Source organism: Stegostoma tigrinum, chromosome 9 (genome assembly GCF_030684315.1).
Source record: "Stegostoma tigrinum isolate sSteTig4 chromosome 9, sSteTig4.hap1, whole genome shotgun sequence".
In the NCBI taxonomy this organism is placed as follows: domain Eukaryota; kingdom Metazoa; phylum Chordata; class Chondrichthyes; order Orectolobiformes; family Stegostomatidae; genus Stegostoma; species Stegostoma tigrinum.
In genome coordinates, this window is record NC_081362.1 from 84,760,766 (window position 1) to 84,775,721 (window position 14,956).

Sequence of the window (14,956 nt, forward strand, 5' to 3'; positions counted from 1 at the left end):
GCCCCGAAGTGTGTAGTGAGTAAACACCAGACATGTGAGGTTTCTGAAAACTACTGTAGGTAAATTGTAATTTTATATGCTTAATAAAATACTTGTAACAAGGTATGTCACCAATAGTCCTCAGACAGCACTTTCCAAAGCCACCACCCTACCATGTAGAAAGTCAAGGGTGTCAGATACATGGAAACACCACATATATCGTGCTAAATTGGAACTATATCGCTGTTTCTTCACTGTAACTGTGTCTAAACTACACTGGTAAACCACACCAAATAGAATGCAATGATTCAAGAAAGCAGCTTAGCACCATCTTCTCAAGCAGTTAGGGATGGGCAAGAAATTGTGGCCTAGCTGCCAAAGTCCACATCCCATGAATGAATAAAAACAGCTACTATTCATTAGAGTCAATATTCTAAAACCACTAAACAGAATGGTAAGAGACTCTAAAATTCCAAACTTGTTGCCTGAAAGGATACCATAACAAAGGAAGAAAATAATTCTCACAGATACTGATTAGCAGACTATGTACCTGCCATAAGTTAATTTATACCATTTTACATACAAGCTTGAAGGAATTGCCTGTCTTGAATCACTTCCAGGAAAAGACTCATATTGACAACAATTCAAATCATGCAGCAGATAATCAGATTTAGACAAAACTGTGCTGGAACATTCATCATGGCGGGCATAGGTTTAAATTAGAGGTTTCCATGAGGAGGATAATGTTAAAATTCAAGGAACATAGCAGGTTGGTAGAATAGGTGACAACTGGCAGATGAAGTTTATAAGAGGAGTTTTAAGTGGGTTACAGTGGGGGTAGGGTGGGGGCAGAACCAAGAGAGACATTTAAAAAAAGCGTAGAATACTGGAGGGATGCAGGAATAGAGAGCCATGTAGGTACAGCACACGCACTCAAAGCACTGAAGGTGGCAAAGGTATGCTGAGAAAGTAGTTAATAAAACTTACAGGGTCCAGGGCTTTATAAGTAGTAACTCAGAATTGGAGTACAAAAAATAAGGAAGTTAGGATACACCTGTAGAAACTAATGGTTCATCCTCACCTGGTGAACTGTATTAAGCTCTAACTGCCAAGGATATTAAGTCATGAGAAATGTTGCAGAAAACATTCCTGAGCGTGGTTCCAGAGATAAGGAATTTCACTTAGATAGTTGGTTGGCAGAAGTTAAAATTCTAGGAGAAGGAAATGTTGAGAGAAGATTTAATGGTAGTATTCGAAGTCCGAAAGAACGAAGCAGGTTAAATAGAAGAAACAGTTATTATTGGAGGATGGATTGAAAACCAGACTTAAGCTGATTGTCAAAAGTAGTAGAAAAACCTTCGTACACTGCAAATGTTTAGGATCAGAATAAGTTGCCTGAATGTACGGTGGAGCCAGATTTAATCGTATCTTTCAAAATACAATTGGATAATTATCCAAAGAACTATAGCTCACAAGTCAACGGGAAAAGCTGGGGGGTGGAACTCGATCAGTTGCTCTTCTAAAGTCACAGAGGTCTGCAGCATGGAAACAGACACTTTGTCCAACTTTTACATGCTGACCAGATATCCTAAACTGATTTAGTCCCATTTTCCAACATTTGACCCATATCCCTCTTAAACCTTCCTATTCACGTACCTATCCAGATGCCTTTTAAATGTTATAACTCTACCTGCCTCCACTAGTTCCTCTGGCAGTTTATTCCATACACACACCACTCTCTGTGCGAAAAAGTTGCCCCTCAGGACTCTTTAAAAAAAAAATTTCCTCCCACCTTAAACCTTTGCCCTCTAGTTTTGGACTCCCATACCCTAGGAAAAAGAGCTTTGCTATTCACCCTATCCATGCCTCTCATGATTTTATAAATCTCTAAAAGGTCACCCTCAACCTCTGATTCTCCAGGGAGAAAGATCTCAGCCTACTCATCCTCTCCCTATAGCCCAAATCCTCCAATCCAGGCAACACCTTTGCAAATCTTTTCTGAACCCTTACAAGTTTACCACCTTTTCTAAAAGCAGACAGACCAGAGTTGAACACAGTATTCTAAAAGTAGCCTCACCAATGTCCTGTACAGTTACAACATAGAACATAGAACATTACAGCATAGTACAGGCCCTTCGGCCCTCGATGTTTTGCCGAACTGTCATACCAATCTTAAGCCCATCTAACCTACACTATTCCATGTACGTCCATATGCTTGTCCAATGACGACTTAAATGTACCTAAAGTTGGCGAATCTACTACCGTTGCAGGCAAAGCATTCCATTCCCTTACTACTCCGAGTAAAGAAACTACCTCTGACATCTGTCCTATATCTTTCACCCCTCAATTTAAAGCTGTGCCCCCTCGTGCTCGCTGTCACCATCCTAGGAAAAAGGCTCTCCCTATCCACCCTATGATTATCCTATAGGTCTCAATTAAGTCACCTCTCAACTTTCTTCTCTCTAATAAAAACAGCCTCAAGTCCCTCAGCCTTTCCTCCTATATACAAAGCACTGACCAATCAAGGCAAGCTTGCCAAATGCCTTCTTCACCACCATGTCGAACTGCAATTCCACTTCTAAGGAACTATGAACCTATACCCCTAGGTCTCCTTGCTTAGCAACACTCCCCGGGGCCCAACCATTAACTATATAAGTTCTGCCCTGATTTGCCTAACCAAAATGAAACACCTCATTAAACACCTAAATTAAACTCCATCTGCCACTCATTGGCCCATCTGATCAAGACTGTAAAAACTGAAAGAACTGTGGATGGTGTAAATCAGGAACAAAAACAGTAGTTGCTGAAAAAGCTCAGCAGGTCTGGACCATCTGTGGAAAAAAATCAGAGTTAATGTTTTAGGTCCAGTGATCCTTCCCCTGAACTGATGGTAGCTAGGAACATGGATAATAAAATGTGAGGCTGGATGAACACAGCAGGCCCAGCAGCATCTCAGGAGCACAAAAGCTGAAGTTTCGGGCCTAGACCCTTCATCAGAGAGGGGGATGGGATGAGGGTTCTGGAATAAATAGGGAGAGAGGGGGAGGCGGACCAAAGATGGAGAGAAAAGAAGATAGGTGGAGAGGAGAGTATAGCTGGGGAAGTAGGGAGGGATAGGTCAGTCCAGGGAAGACGGACAGGTCAAGGAGGTGGGATGAGGTTAGTAGATAGGAAATGGAGGTGAGGCTTGAGATGGGATGAAGGGATGGGTGAGAAGAAGAACAGGTTAGGGAGGCAGAGACAGGCTGGACTGGTTTTGGGATGCCGTGGGTGGAGGGGAAGAGTTGGGCTGGTTGTGTGGTGCAGTGGGGGGAGGGGACGAACTGGGCTGGATTTGGGATGCGGTGGGGGAAGGGGAGATTTTGAAGCTGGTGAAGTCCACATTGATACCATTGGGCTGCAGGGTTCCCAAGCGGAATATGAGTTGCTGTTCCTGCAACCTTCGGGTGGCATCATTGTGGCACTGCAGGAGGCCCATGATGGACATGTCATCTAAAGAATGGGAGGGGGAGTGGAAATGGTTTGCGACTGGGAGGTGCAGTTGTTTATTGCGAACCGAGCAGAGGTGTTCTGCAAAGCGGTCCCCAAGCCTCCACTTGGTTTCCCCAATGTAGAGGAAGCCACACCGGGTACAATGGATACAGTATACCACATTGGCAGATGTGCAGGTGAACCTCTGCTTAATATGGAAAGTCATCTTGGGGCCTGGGATAGGGGTGAGGGAGGAGGTGCATTTCCTGCGGTGGCCGGGGAAGGTGCCGGGTGTGGTGGGGTTGGAGGGCAGTGTGGAGCGAACAAGGGAGTCACGGAGAGAGTGGTCTCTCCGGAAAGCAGACAAAGGTGGGGATGGAAAAATGTCTTGGGTGGTGGGGTCGGATTGTAGATGGCGGAAGTGTCGGAGAATGATGCGTTGTATCCGGAGGTTGGTGGGGTGGTGTGTGAGAAAGATGGGGATCCTCTTTGGGCGGTTGTGGCGGGGGTGGGGTGTGAGGGATGTGTTGCGGGAAATGCGGGAGACGCGGTCAAGGGCGTTCTCGACCACTGTGGGGGGAAAGTTGCGGAAAGCTAGGAACATGTTGGTTTAGATGCAGAAGACGGGGTGAGGCAAGGGGGTAAGGAGTAAACGATAGGTGGGGATAGAGCCCAAAGAGAAAGAAGAACAGTTAGACAGACGAAAGAGTAGATCGTGATCTGGCTTGGAGGGTGAATAGCTGTAAGTGAACACTGTTAATGGCTAACAATAGGTAATGTGCAATGGTAGTCTATGCGATAAGAAGGCCAGGCGTGTGGGGTAGCGGGCAAGGACACGGGAGAGCTCAGGCCCTGAAATTATTAAACTTGATATTGCATCTGGAGGGCTGCAGGGTCTCCAAGTGGAAAATAAGGTGTTGTTCTTGCAGCTTGCACTGAGTTTTGCTGGAACACGGCAGCAAGCCTGTGACAGAGATGTCAGCCAGGGAGGAGGGTGGTATGTTAAAGCGGGGGACAACTGGAAGCTCAGGGTGTTTTTTGCAAGCAGAATGTAGATGTTCTGCAAAGCGGTCACCCAGTGTAGCGAAGACCACATTGTGAGCAGTGAATGCAGTAGACTAGATTGTGGGAAGTGCAGGTGAAGTGCTGCTTCACCTGGAAGATATGTATGGGCCCGTGGATACAGGGGAGGGTGGAGGTAAATGGGCAGGTGTTACACATTCAGCAGTCGCGGGGAAAGGTGCCATGGGGTTGACAGGGTGGAGCGAGTGAAGGAAGAGTGAACCAAGTTTCCTGGAGAGAACGGTCCCTATGGAAGGCAGTCGAGGGAGGGGAATGGAACGTGTCTGGTGGTGGCAGCTCGCTGGATGTAGCAGAAATGGCAGCCGATGCAGTCCACTGCATTCGCTGCCTTTTTAAGAAAACACAGATAAGCTATTGAAGCAATGTATGACAGTGAACTGTGGAAGAAATGCAGCATGCAACTTTGAATTACTCCAGTAAATTGACACAATGCTCTTAATTATCTCCCTGTCTATGTTAAACTTGTATGGCTTGTAATTGTATTCAACAAGCAAAGACTTTTCTTAACCAATGCGCCAAAACAGATTTTTTTTATTCATTGGATGGTATAGCAGCTCAGTGGTTAGCACTGCTGCCCCACAGCCCCACAGCCCCAAGGACCTGGTGACTATGTGGAATTTCATATTCTCCTGGTGTCTGCATGGGCTTTCACCGAGTTCTCTGGTTTTGTCCCACCATCCAAAGATGTGTAGATTGGCCATGCTAAATTGCCCTGTAGTGTCCATGGTTGTCCAGGCTAGGTGGATTAGCCATGGGAAATGCAGGGTTATGGGATGCTCTTCAGAAGGACTGGTACAGACTCGATGACCCAAATGCCCTCTATCTACACCATAGGGGATTCTACTTTATGTTTCATGGGAAGTGGGCACCCCTAGTTGAGCTAGCATTTATTGCCCATCCTTTGTTGCTCTTAGAATGTGGCAGTGAGCTGCCTCTTAAATAACTGCCGTCAATTTGGTGCAGATAAACCTATAATGCTATTAGAGAGGGAGATCCAGAATTTTGATCCAGCAGCACTGAAAGATTACACTTAAAATTGATGAGATCTGGTCATACATACATTTCCTACCACATTTGATTTTATCACATTTAATGAACCATAATGTGTTATAAGCTCATTACCAAACTTCTGAAAGTGCTACCTAATTACAATTACTACAACAACAACTTATATTTTAACACCTCTAACATAGTAAACTTTCCAAGATGCATCAGACAATGGTACTAAATCTTGATAAGGACAATAATCTTGATAGGGACAAAATGCCTTTGCTTGCTCAAATACTTTACATTCATAAGATATCACAATAAATTTAAACTCAATGACTTAAAACTTGATGACTCAGGTGAATTGTAAAGTCACAAATGCAACCAAATATGGACAACGAAATACCCATAAGAGGGCAAAGCTCTTGAAATCTGCCACTTCAGGCGAACAGAAGACAGCATCTACACATAGCTGTGTTCTAAGCGTGAGTAGCCTCTTTCCATATCTTGTCTATCTCTGCCCTTCTGCCACATTCCTTGGTCACAGAAACATTTGTTTTGCCAGATTTTTTAATGCTTCCCTCCTCTTCTGCTGTCAACTCCATTTCACTTTTCCCAAGTCCTAACTGGTGTAGTGAATGCCTTCAGCATTTACTATTAACAATTTTAATTAGATTGTTTTATAGATGAGATAGAAAAGTTGACCTATTTAAATGCCAGCAAATATTACATCTACATTATGTGATAATATACAATTGAATGTACTGCTTGCTTTATCTAACATTTAACACATGCAATGATCTTACAGCTGATCAAAGAATAAATACAATCAAATCATCCAGGGAGTACTAGAAGAATAGTAAGATTTTTTTCCCCCTTACTAATGAGTGGATCTGTCTTTGAAGTCAGAATCTATAAATTTAAAGAAAAATCTTATTCTCAGTTTTATCTCTTTTGCTCATCTAAGATTCTAAACCTTACGGTCTCTCTAGCTCTCTTCCCTCCTTTAAGATGTTCCGTAAACCTACTTTGTCTTCTGCCTGAATATCCTGTTATCTGATTTGGTGTCAATTTCTATTTTATAAAGATCAGACATTTTATTCCATTTTTTAATTCACATTGTTGTTGCAAATTCAACGTCCATTTCAGCTTGTCATCCCAGCTGTCACTGTTACCCAGATGAGGGTAAAAAGCCTCAGTTGTGTTATTCTGGTCAGCATTCATCCCTTAACCAAAAGCACAGCATCTGATAATTTTGATATTTTGCTGTTTGACAGACCTTGCACACACATGGACTTCATCAGCAAATTTGAGACCATTTTCTGCATCAATCCCATTCCCTAAAACTCCAATTTCTGCAGTCTTTCCCCCATTTAAAAAAATTTCCTTCTTCCCATGTGATTTCGCTTCCCATTCCCTCAATCCCTGTCTATCCTGCCTCCCTTTGTGTCTACAATTCCAGCTGTAATGCAAATATTCCCTCTCTGAAGGAACAATCACTTCTTTCCTTCAAACTGCCAATAATCACATTCTTTGCTGACAAAAACTATATTTCCTCTTTTACTTTCAAAATAAATTAAAGATCACTTATCCCAGTTGTTTGAGGTCTTGTAGTTTACAAAAGCACTAGTGATTTGTGGATTTCATCACCAAGTTTTAAACTACTCTCTATTCTCTGACCCATTATCTCTATAATTTCTTCCCATCCATTTCCCCTGCTACCTATCTAAATGAAGCCAGCATATTTTGTCTCTTCACACCCCAAAACATCACTTCTGAGGTCAGTCAAATACACATTCGTATATGTGGATTCCTAATTTACATATAGTCCCTCTGTGACATCATTGATAAACATAGGATCAAAGTTCACACTGAATCAAAGACACCCAGTTCTACCTTTACTCCTCCTATACTATTAGACATTCATTCTTCAATAGATCTTAAATTCCTCTGGTACAACATTGGGAGGATCAAAAATTGTTATTGATCTGGCTATAAAATTCATTGTTTTCTTACTTATTCTTTTGTCCTTCCCAGTCGCTCAGGTTGAATGTGCTGTAAGCAACCAAGCTTCTTTTCCAGTGTTTTCCTAAACATTCCCTATAATCTGTAGCTGCTTTATGTAGGTTGTGACAAAACTGAAGTAGCTAGAAAAGCTCAGTAGGTCTGGCAGCATCTGTGAAGAAAAAAAATCAGAGTTAACATTTTGGGTCTGGTGACTCTTCCTCAGAACTACTGGTAGCTGGCAAAAACATTCGTTTATATGCAGAAAATAGAGAGGGGAATGGGGTAGAGAGTAAACGATATGATAAAGGATAGAGCCCAAAGAGAGAGAAGAGCAGTTGGTTAGACAAGGGAGTTGATAACGATCTGCTTAGGAGAGTGAATAGCTGTTAATGGGTAAATAAAAACCAAAAGAACTGTGGACGCTGTAAATCAGGAACAAAAACAAAGTTTATAAACTGATGTTTTCCCAGCCACTAACAGTTCTGAGGAAGGGTCACTGACCCCAAAATATTAACTCTGTTTTTTCTTTGACAGATGCTGCCAGACCTGCTGAGCTTTTCCAGCAACTTTGCTTTGCTACCTGTTAATGGGAACTGTTAGTGGCTAACAATAGGTAGTGTGTGGTGGCAGGCTATGTATACTCCACACAGAGACAGGCATAACTGGGGCCCCTGTGGGTACCCATTGCCACCCCTCTGACCTGAAGAAAATGAGAGGAGTCAAAAGAGAAGTTGTTGAGGGTGAGAACGAGTTCGGTCAAGTGGAAGGAGAGTGGTGGTGGGTGGGGATGGTTCAGGTCTTTGATCCAGGAAGAAGTGGAGACCCCTAAAACCCTCCTACTGGGGAGTGTACATGGAAAGGAATTGCATGTTCCTGGTAAAGAGGAGACAACTGGAGCCTGCATGGAGTGCAATCCATTCAGAGGAAGCTGGGTTGGATTTGGTGACGGTGGAAGAGAAATTGAGGTGACCATATCACGTGGACAGTTCTCAATGAACAGATCAAGTGCAGATAAAAGGCCAGAGAGAGGGGTCTAGACGGAGGGAGAGTGTTGGACCTGGGTGAAGGGGTCCATGGGATGGGAAGTGGACTCTCGTCCAAAGCAATGGGCATGGAGGCAAAGACGGCAGAAGAGTTCGATGTCATGTCATATCTGAAATTTGTTCAGGTGGAGATGCAGGGAAATAAAGTCAAGGCGTTTGAGTACAGGACTTTCAGCATTAGAGAACGGAGGTTCAGGAGAGATGGCAAATACCCGAAAGAGATGGTTTTATGAGGTTGTCTTTTGTAAAGTCTTACATGTGCATGACAGCAGTTCTCAACTTACCTACTTTGGTTCTACACCTCAATGTTTCAAATCTTAAATCCTCTTGTTTAAATCCCTCTGTAGCTTCACTCCATCCTACTACTACTACCACCTCCAGGTGTCCACTCACTTTTGGGCAATCTGCTTCCCTTTGTCTAAACCATAAGTAGCAAGACTTTCAGGAATTCAGTGCTGAAACCTATTCACCACCTTCTTTCTTTAGAATTTCTTTTTAAAAAACAAACTGGTCAGAAACTCTAATTTCCATTTCAGCATGTTTTCTGTGAAGCACGTTGGAAAACAGCTTGCTTTAAAAGCTACTGTGACAATTGGAACTTGCATTTTTATTCACCCTTTTTGTTGTGCAATCATGCTGTGTGAAAATTAACTGCTGTGCTTCCCTCACAAACAACTAGGACTTTTCAAAAAGCAATTAATTAGTTGGCAAGCAATGTCATTCTGGCTAATAAAGTCGTATTCCAGAGAAGGTAAGTTCAAAACTCAATTGGAAATTTGAGAATTTGAATTTAGTAAAGACAAATGTCTAGAAATAAGCTGGATGGTAAGCAAAATAACAAAGTGTGAAGCTGGATGAACACAGCAGGCCAAGCAGCATCTCAGGAGCACAAAAGCTGACGTTTCGGGGTGTTGAAGGGTCTAGGCCCGAAACGTCAGCTTTTGTGCTCCTGAGATGCTGCTTGGCCTGCTGTGTTCATCCAGCTTCACACTTTGTTATCTTGGATTCTCCAGCGTCTGCAGTTCCCATTATCTTTGGAAGTTAAGCAATACAACTTAAAAACTAGAAACTGCTGGAAATACTGGGGTCAGGCAACATTGGACAGGAGTTAATGTCCTTACCAATTCATCAGGTCATCAATTGCTTCCCTCATTACAGATGCTGCCTGACATAGCATTTACCATGCTTATTAGTTCATTCTGAAGCTAAAGCATTTTGCTGCTGACTGTGATGCAGTCAGATTATGGTTAAAAATCTAAATAGCTCAATAATTTTCTTCAGGGACAGAAACATTCTGTACCAAGCAACTCTGGGTTATACATGATTCAAAGTCCCATACCAACATGATTAATCGATTAGCATGGAGAAAAGTGGTTGTGTTAAAATGGACAAGTAATCCAGACACCTGATCTCAATAGACACTAGTTCAAATTCCAACATATAAACTGGAGAATTTAATTTCAATTGCTCAGGTAAATCTGGAAATAATAAACTTGTACTTATAATGGTGAATCTATTTGATTGTCCCAAAAGCCTAGCATGTTCCCTAATGCTCCTTGCGGAAGAAAACTTGTCATGCTTACTCTGTCCTATCCATTTCTCTGGCTTCAAAAATGACTTGTTTCCACTTTGATTCCTGCTAAATCAATTTCATGATCTATAGATTCAATCACACATGGGGCAGATAGCGTTTGAAGTGTTGGACAGATGAGATACTTGAAGGTTTATGCACACTCCTGACAATCTTTCAATTTGTTCAACACCTCCCTGAATGAAAATTCCCTATTTTGATCAAAGTGAAGAACTTGCCATGGGGCATATTAAATATTTTATGGGATGCTTTGAAGACATAAATGATGTGTTTCTGGTCTACTGCGGTTCTCCTGCCATGGCTGAGTTCGAATAGAGCAGTTGTTTTCAGAATCTGGTGACATTTCCCCATTCAATAGAGCTGGTCAGGAGTACTCAGTGTCTCAGAATCTGAGGTTTGCCTGGGGAAGAGCTGCTGCTCTGGCATGTCATGATTGCCACATAATCTGGAGGCTCCTGTAAAGCATTGCTGATCTTAGTCCTCCAGTGCTTTGAGCTGTATGTTGTATGTTTTCCAAGTCTCCAGAATATATAAAAGCACAGGGATCATTGCTGCCCAGTAAACTCGGATTTGGTTTTGCACTTCAGATCTAGTCCTCAAATGATCTTAATCCATCCGCTGAAGGTTCAATTACACATTGGAGGCAATGATGAATTGTTATGTTTTTCTTTGCTGAGAGGAGACTCCCAAGATATTTTTAAAAGTTTACTTTTTTTTAAAAAAGGATACCTTCATCCATGGGAGGAGGTGATATGTTGTGAGAACTGCTTAGAAAAAGAAAACCCTTAGTTTTCCAGGGGTTTAGCTCAGTGGTTAGCACTACTACCTCACGGTGCGAGGGGCCCGGTGTCGATTCCACCCCAGGGTGGCTGTCTGCATGAGTTTCCTCCGGATGCTAGATTTCATGCCTGTGAGAGATTAGAAATGTTGTTTCTGCAGGTAGGGATGAATGGTGGGGTCTTGCAAAAGAAGAACATTATAGTCACAAGATTTTGTAGCAGAAGTTTATCATTAACCAGACATTAGGTTCTGCAAAGGCGGCAGTTAGCAGGACCAGAAATGCTGTTTCTGCAGACAAGGACATGGTAGAGATAAGGGTGTTGCAGCAGAGGCTTATTTCTGCAAACCTGACGATTCACACGTCCAGCATGTCTAGCAATCTTTAGAATAGCCAAATAAGGATTGCAGTAAACAAGGGAATGGGGCCTTCAGCCGGCAGAAAAGGGAATAATAAACAAGGGCGGTCCGATAGGATGGGGAATGACATAGTAGTCAATACTACTTGTTTCTGCAATTAGAATGACAGCGCACCCTTCCAGTTCGGAAACTCATCTTGTGTCGCCACCAGCCAAGCTACTGGCACAAATGTACCCCAAATATTGAACGGGACATATTGGATATGTGGCCTAGAGGCCTATCCCTTTATCCCCGGGGAAAGGTACATTCGGGTGACCAAATGCGTAGGAAGCATAGAAATGCATAAATGTTATGGACTTTGATCTAACACTGCCTCAAAGTCAGAAAGGCTGGAGTGGCTGCTGCTACCTCGCCTACGTAATTCCCCATCTGAGGCTGTTAGATAAAACCCCAGAAATAACTCAGAATGGGCAATGAGGGAAGCGGACACCGAGAAGTAACCAAAGGTATCAAAGTCCAGAGGAAGCGATCCCCTACGTATGAGACTGCCCGAGCAGGAAGAGAAATACAAAAGTTGGCGCCTTCCCTGGAGGAGCTGGCCAACGATACTGCCGATGCATTGGCCGAGACCCAATCCCAAGTGGCGGCCATAACGACCGAAATGATTGCCACCAGGCTAACGACTCTTCAGAATAGGATGGCTCTAGATTGTATTCTGGCAGAGAAAGGTGGTACCTGTGCATTAATTGGGGAAGAGAGTTGTACATACATACCTGACGTTTCCCATAACATTACTGATATCTCCCAACAAGTGCGAGACAAAATCGCCAAGCTAAGGGAGGCCGGTAACTGATACCGGAATGAAAAAGGCTGGGAATGGAGGAATTGCGGATGAACTGGTTGGGGAAGATGGTTGGTTAATTTGGCCATCTATGGATTATTGATATTAGTGGGTCTGGTGGTGGGGTTTAATGTCCTCGAATGGACACTGAACCGATTAATGACATCTCTAGGGGAATGAACCCAAGGACATCACCAGACGCTTTTACAATCAGCAGACGGTATGCAACAAAGAGAAAGTCAAAGAATGCTTCTAGAGTTCGAAAAACAAACATCACAAAGAATGATTTAAGGGCTAACCATGTACAAGATTGTGAACCTCAACGCCAGCAAGCGTAAGAGGGCAGAAAATGGGAAAATGAATTAGAAAAGGGGCTTAATTAGTGCAGAAACAACAGTTTGAGAAAAAAAAGGGGGAATTGTGAGAGATTAGAAATGTTGTTTCTGCAGATAAGGATGAATGGTGGAGTCTTGCAAAAGAAGAACATTATAGTCACAAGATTTTGTAGCAGACGTTTATCATTAACCAGAGATTAGGTTCTGCAAAGGCGGCAACTAGCACGACCAGAAACGCTGTTTCTGCAGACAAGGACGTGGTAGAGATAAGGGTGTTGTAGCAGAGGCTTATTTCTGCACACCTGACGATTCGCACGTACAGCATGTCTAGCGATCTTTAGAATAGCCAAATAAGGATTGCAGTAAACAAGGGAATGGGGCCTTCAGCCGCAGAAAAGGGAATAACAAACAAGGGCGGTCCGATAGGATGGGAAATGATAGGATAAGAGAAGACCAATGGGAGCAGGGAGGCATGATTCTGCAACTTGCAAACTGTATAAGAATGTTTAACATGCTTTGTAGTGTGTGCCTGTCTAGCAGACACCCTTTCTTGCAAGTTCGTACAGAATAAAATTGTCTTGTTTCCAAGGCTTTGTCTCAGGCCGAGTTTGTGAGCGAGTACTGTTTCTCACAATGCCACAGTCCAAAGATGTGCAGGCTAGGTGGTTTGGTCATATTATGTTACCCATAGTGTTCAGGGATCTCTAGATTAGGTGGGTTTTCGGGGAATGGGTCTGGATGGGATGCTCTCAGGGTTTGGTGTGGATTTGTTGGGCCGAAGGGACTGTTACCACGCCGTAGAGATTCTAGGATTTCCTCCTAAACTTCGAGACAGGAATCAAAAATGACACGGATCTCCGCTTGAGTGAGCGCAAGGACCACCTGCATTACACAGTAGTGCGGTGGTTGACTCCCGAATGCTTTCTGGAATGGCCGAACAAGTCACCCTTCAATTAAAAATAAACGGGGTTTAGGAAAGAAACAGTACCGTCTTCAGGGCATTAAGGCTTATCATCCAACCTGGCAATGAGTATATATGTATATATGAATACTCAACAGAAAAGGCCAATTAAAAGCGGGTTGGCTGCAGAAACATCCTCATCACGCAAAATTTGATTCTCATACTTTCACGAGTCCCTCAGATGATGGCTACTTGCTGCAGCCCACGTCCTCCGCCCGCTTGGAAAGACTCAGAAGGTCTGACAGCATCCACGAAGCGAAATCAGTTTAAGTTTCATGTCCGGTAACCCTTCCCCACAACAAAAACCGGCAGTTCTTTGGGGTTTAAATGAAGTTGAACGGGGCGGTGCCTAACCGCTGCATTTTGAATGCGGGCGGGAATTCCCGCTCCCAGCCATCGGCTCCCGCGAGAGTTTGATGTCAGACTGTTGTTGGAGTTGGGGTTGGGTCTGCGGTGGGTGGGGGAAGGGGGGGATTGCGCAGCCCCAGCTGGGAAATGGCGGTGACGTTAAAGTAAAAGGAGCGGGAGAGACCGAAAGAGAAGGGGTCGGTGGGGGGGGGGTGAAAGATACAGGGATTGGGGAGGAGGAGGGGGGGGTGCGGACGAGCAGAGGAGACCACGGCGCAGAAACAGAACAGTCGCCGCACTGGTAAAAGACTCGGCCGAGTGAGCGGGAAGGGCCACGCGCCCTGGATTTAATGACAGGATCATCCCGGCGGTGGTGCTTGCTGCTGCATCTCATCGCAAGGTAAGGCGCCGTTTTGTAGAGCCGCCTCTCTGGATTACCTAGCCACTCACCCCGACCCCCAGATCTGGGGAGGGGAGGACAGTGGGCTTGCGACTGATGCCGACATTCGATTGCCTTGGGGTAGACGGAGAAACGCATAGAGGGCCGGGGGGGGAGGATGTGTTGCGGCTGTGTAGGCCCCGCCGCGCGCCCTGCTCTTTCCCTGCCCCTCTTCCCCGTGAACACGTCCAGTGTTTTCAATAGGACCTTAAAGAAGGGGAAGGATTTGTTTTGGGGTCTGCAGAGCGTACAGAATCCTTGAGCAGTCCTGCGCTATCGATGATATTTTAATACACACAAAATAAAGGGGAGTGAAGCGCTTGCCTTCCTCCCGTCCATCTCGCTTTGAATAGGGAACATGTATTAGATAGTCCGCGATCCCCCATTTATTGACACTTGTTAACTTTACCATGGTGGTAAATTCCGCAGGGAGTAATCCATCCTCTTCCCGCCTCCGTCGCTTTATTTTCGAAGGTGTTACACTGAGATTTCTGCTCCTGTGTACGAAATCTACACGTGTGCTGTTGATTGAAAACCAGACCCACGTTATGCTGGAAGCGTCAGTTGAACGGTGTCGAGGGTACCCCTCTGAGTACATGCAAATAGAGCTGCGTGTCCGTCGAGCAGAACAAATCTGTGCGGCGAGCTGGTCTCGGAATGTCGTCGATAACTTTTAGGGAACTAATAGCAGTGTGCGAAATCTGTGGAGCTTGCGTTTTGTTTTTTTGACAAGG

The 14,956-nt window shown here is 44.1% G+C and overlaps 1 protein-coding gene across 1 annotated transcript in view; it reads left to right on the forward strand.

Annotated features, from left to right (window-relative positions):
- Nucleotides 1–14,044: 14,044 nt before the first annotated feature.
- The window catches only part of ahctf1 (AT hook containing transcription factor 1), an 85,171-nt gene continuing 84,259 nt past the window's right edge, over nt 14,045–14,956 (forward strand). Inside the window, exon 1 of the mRNA XM_048536609.2 lies at nt 14,045–14,183. The gene's annotated coding sequence lies outside the window, so the exon portion shown is untranslated. The remainder of the gene's footprint in view (nt 14,184–14,956) is intronic.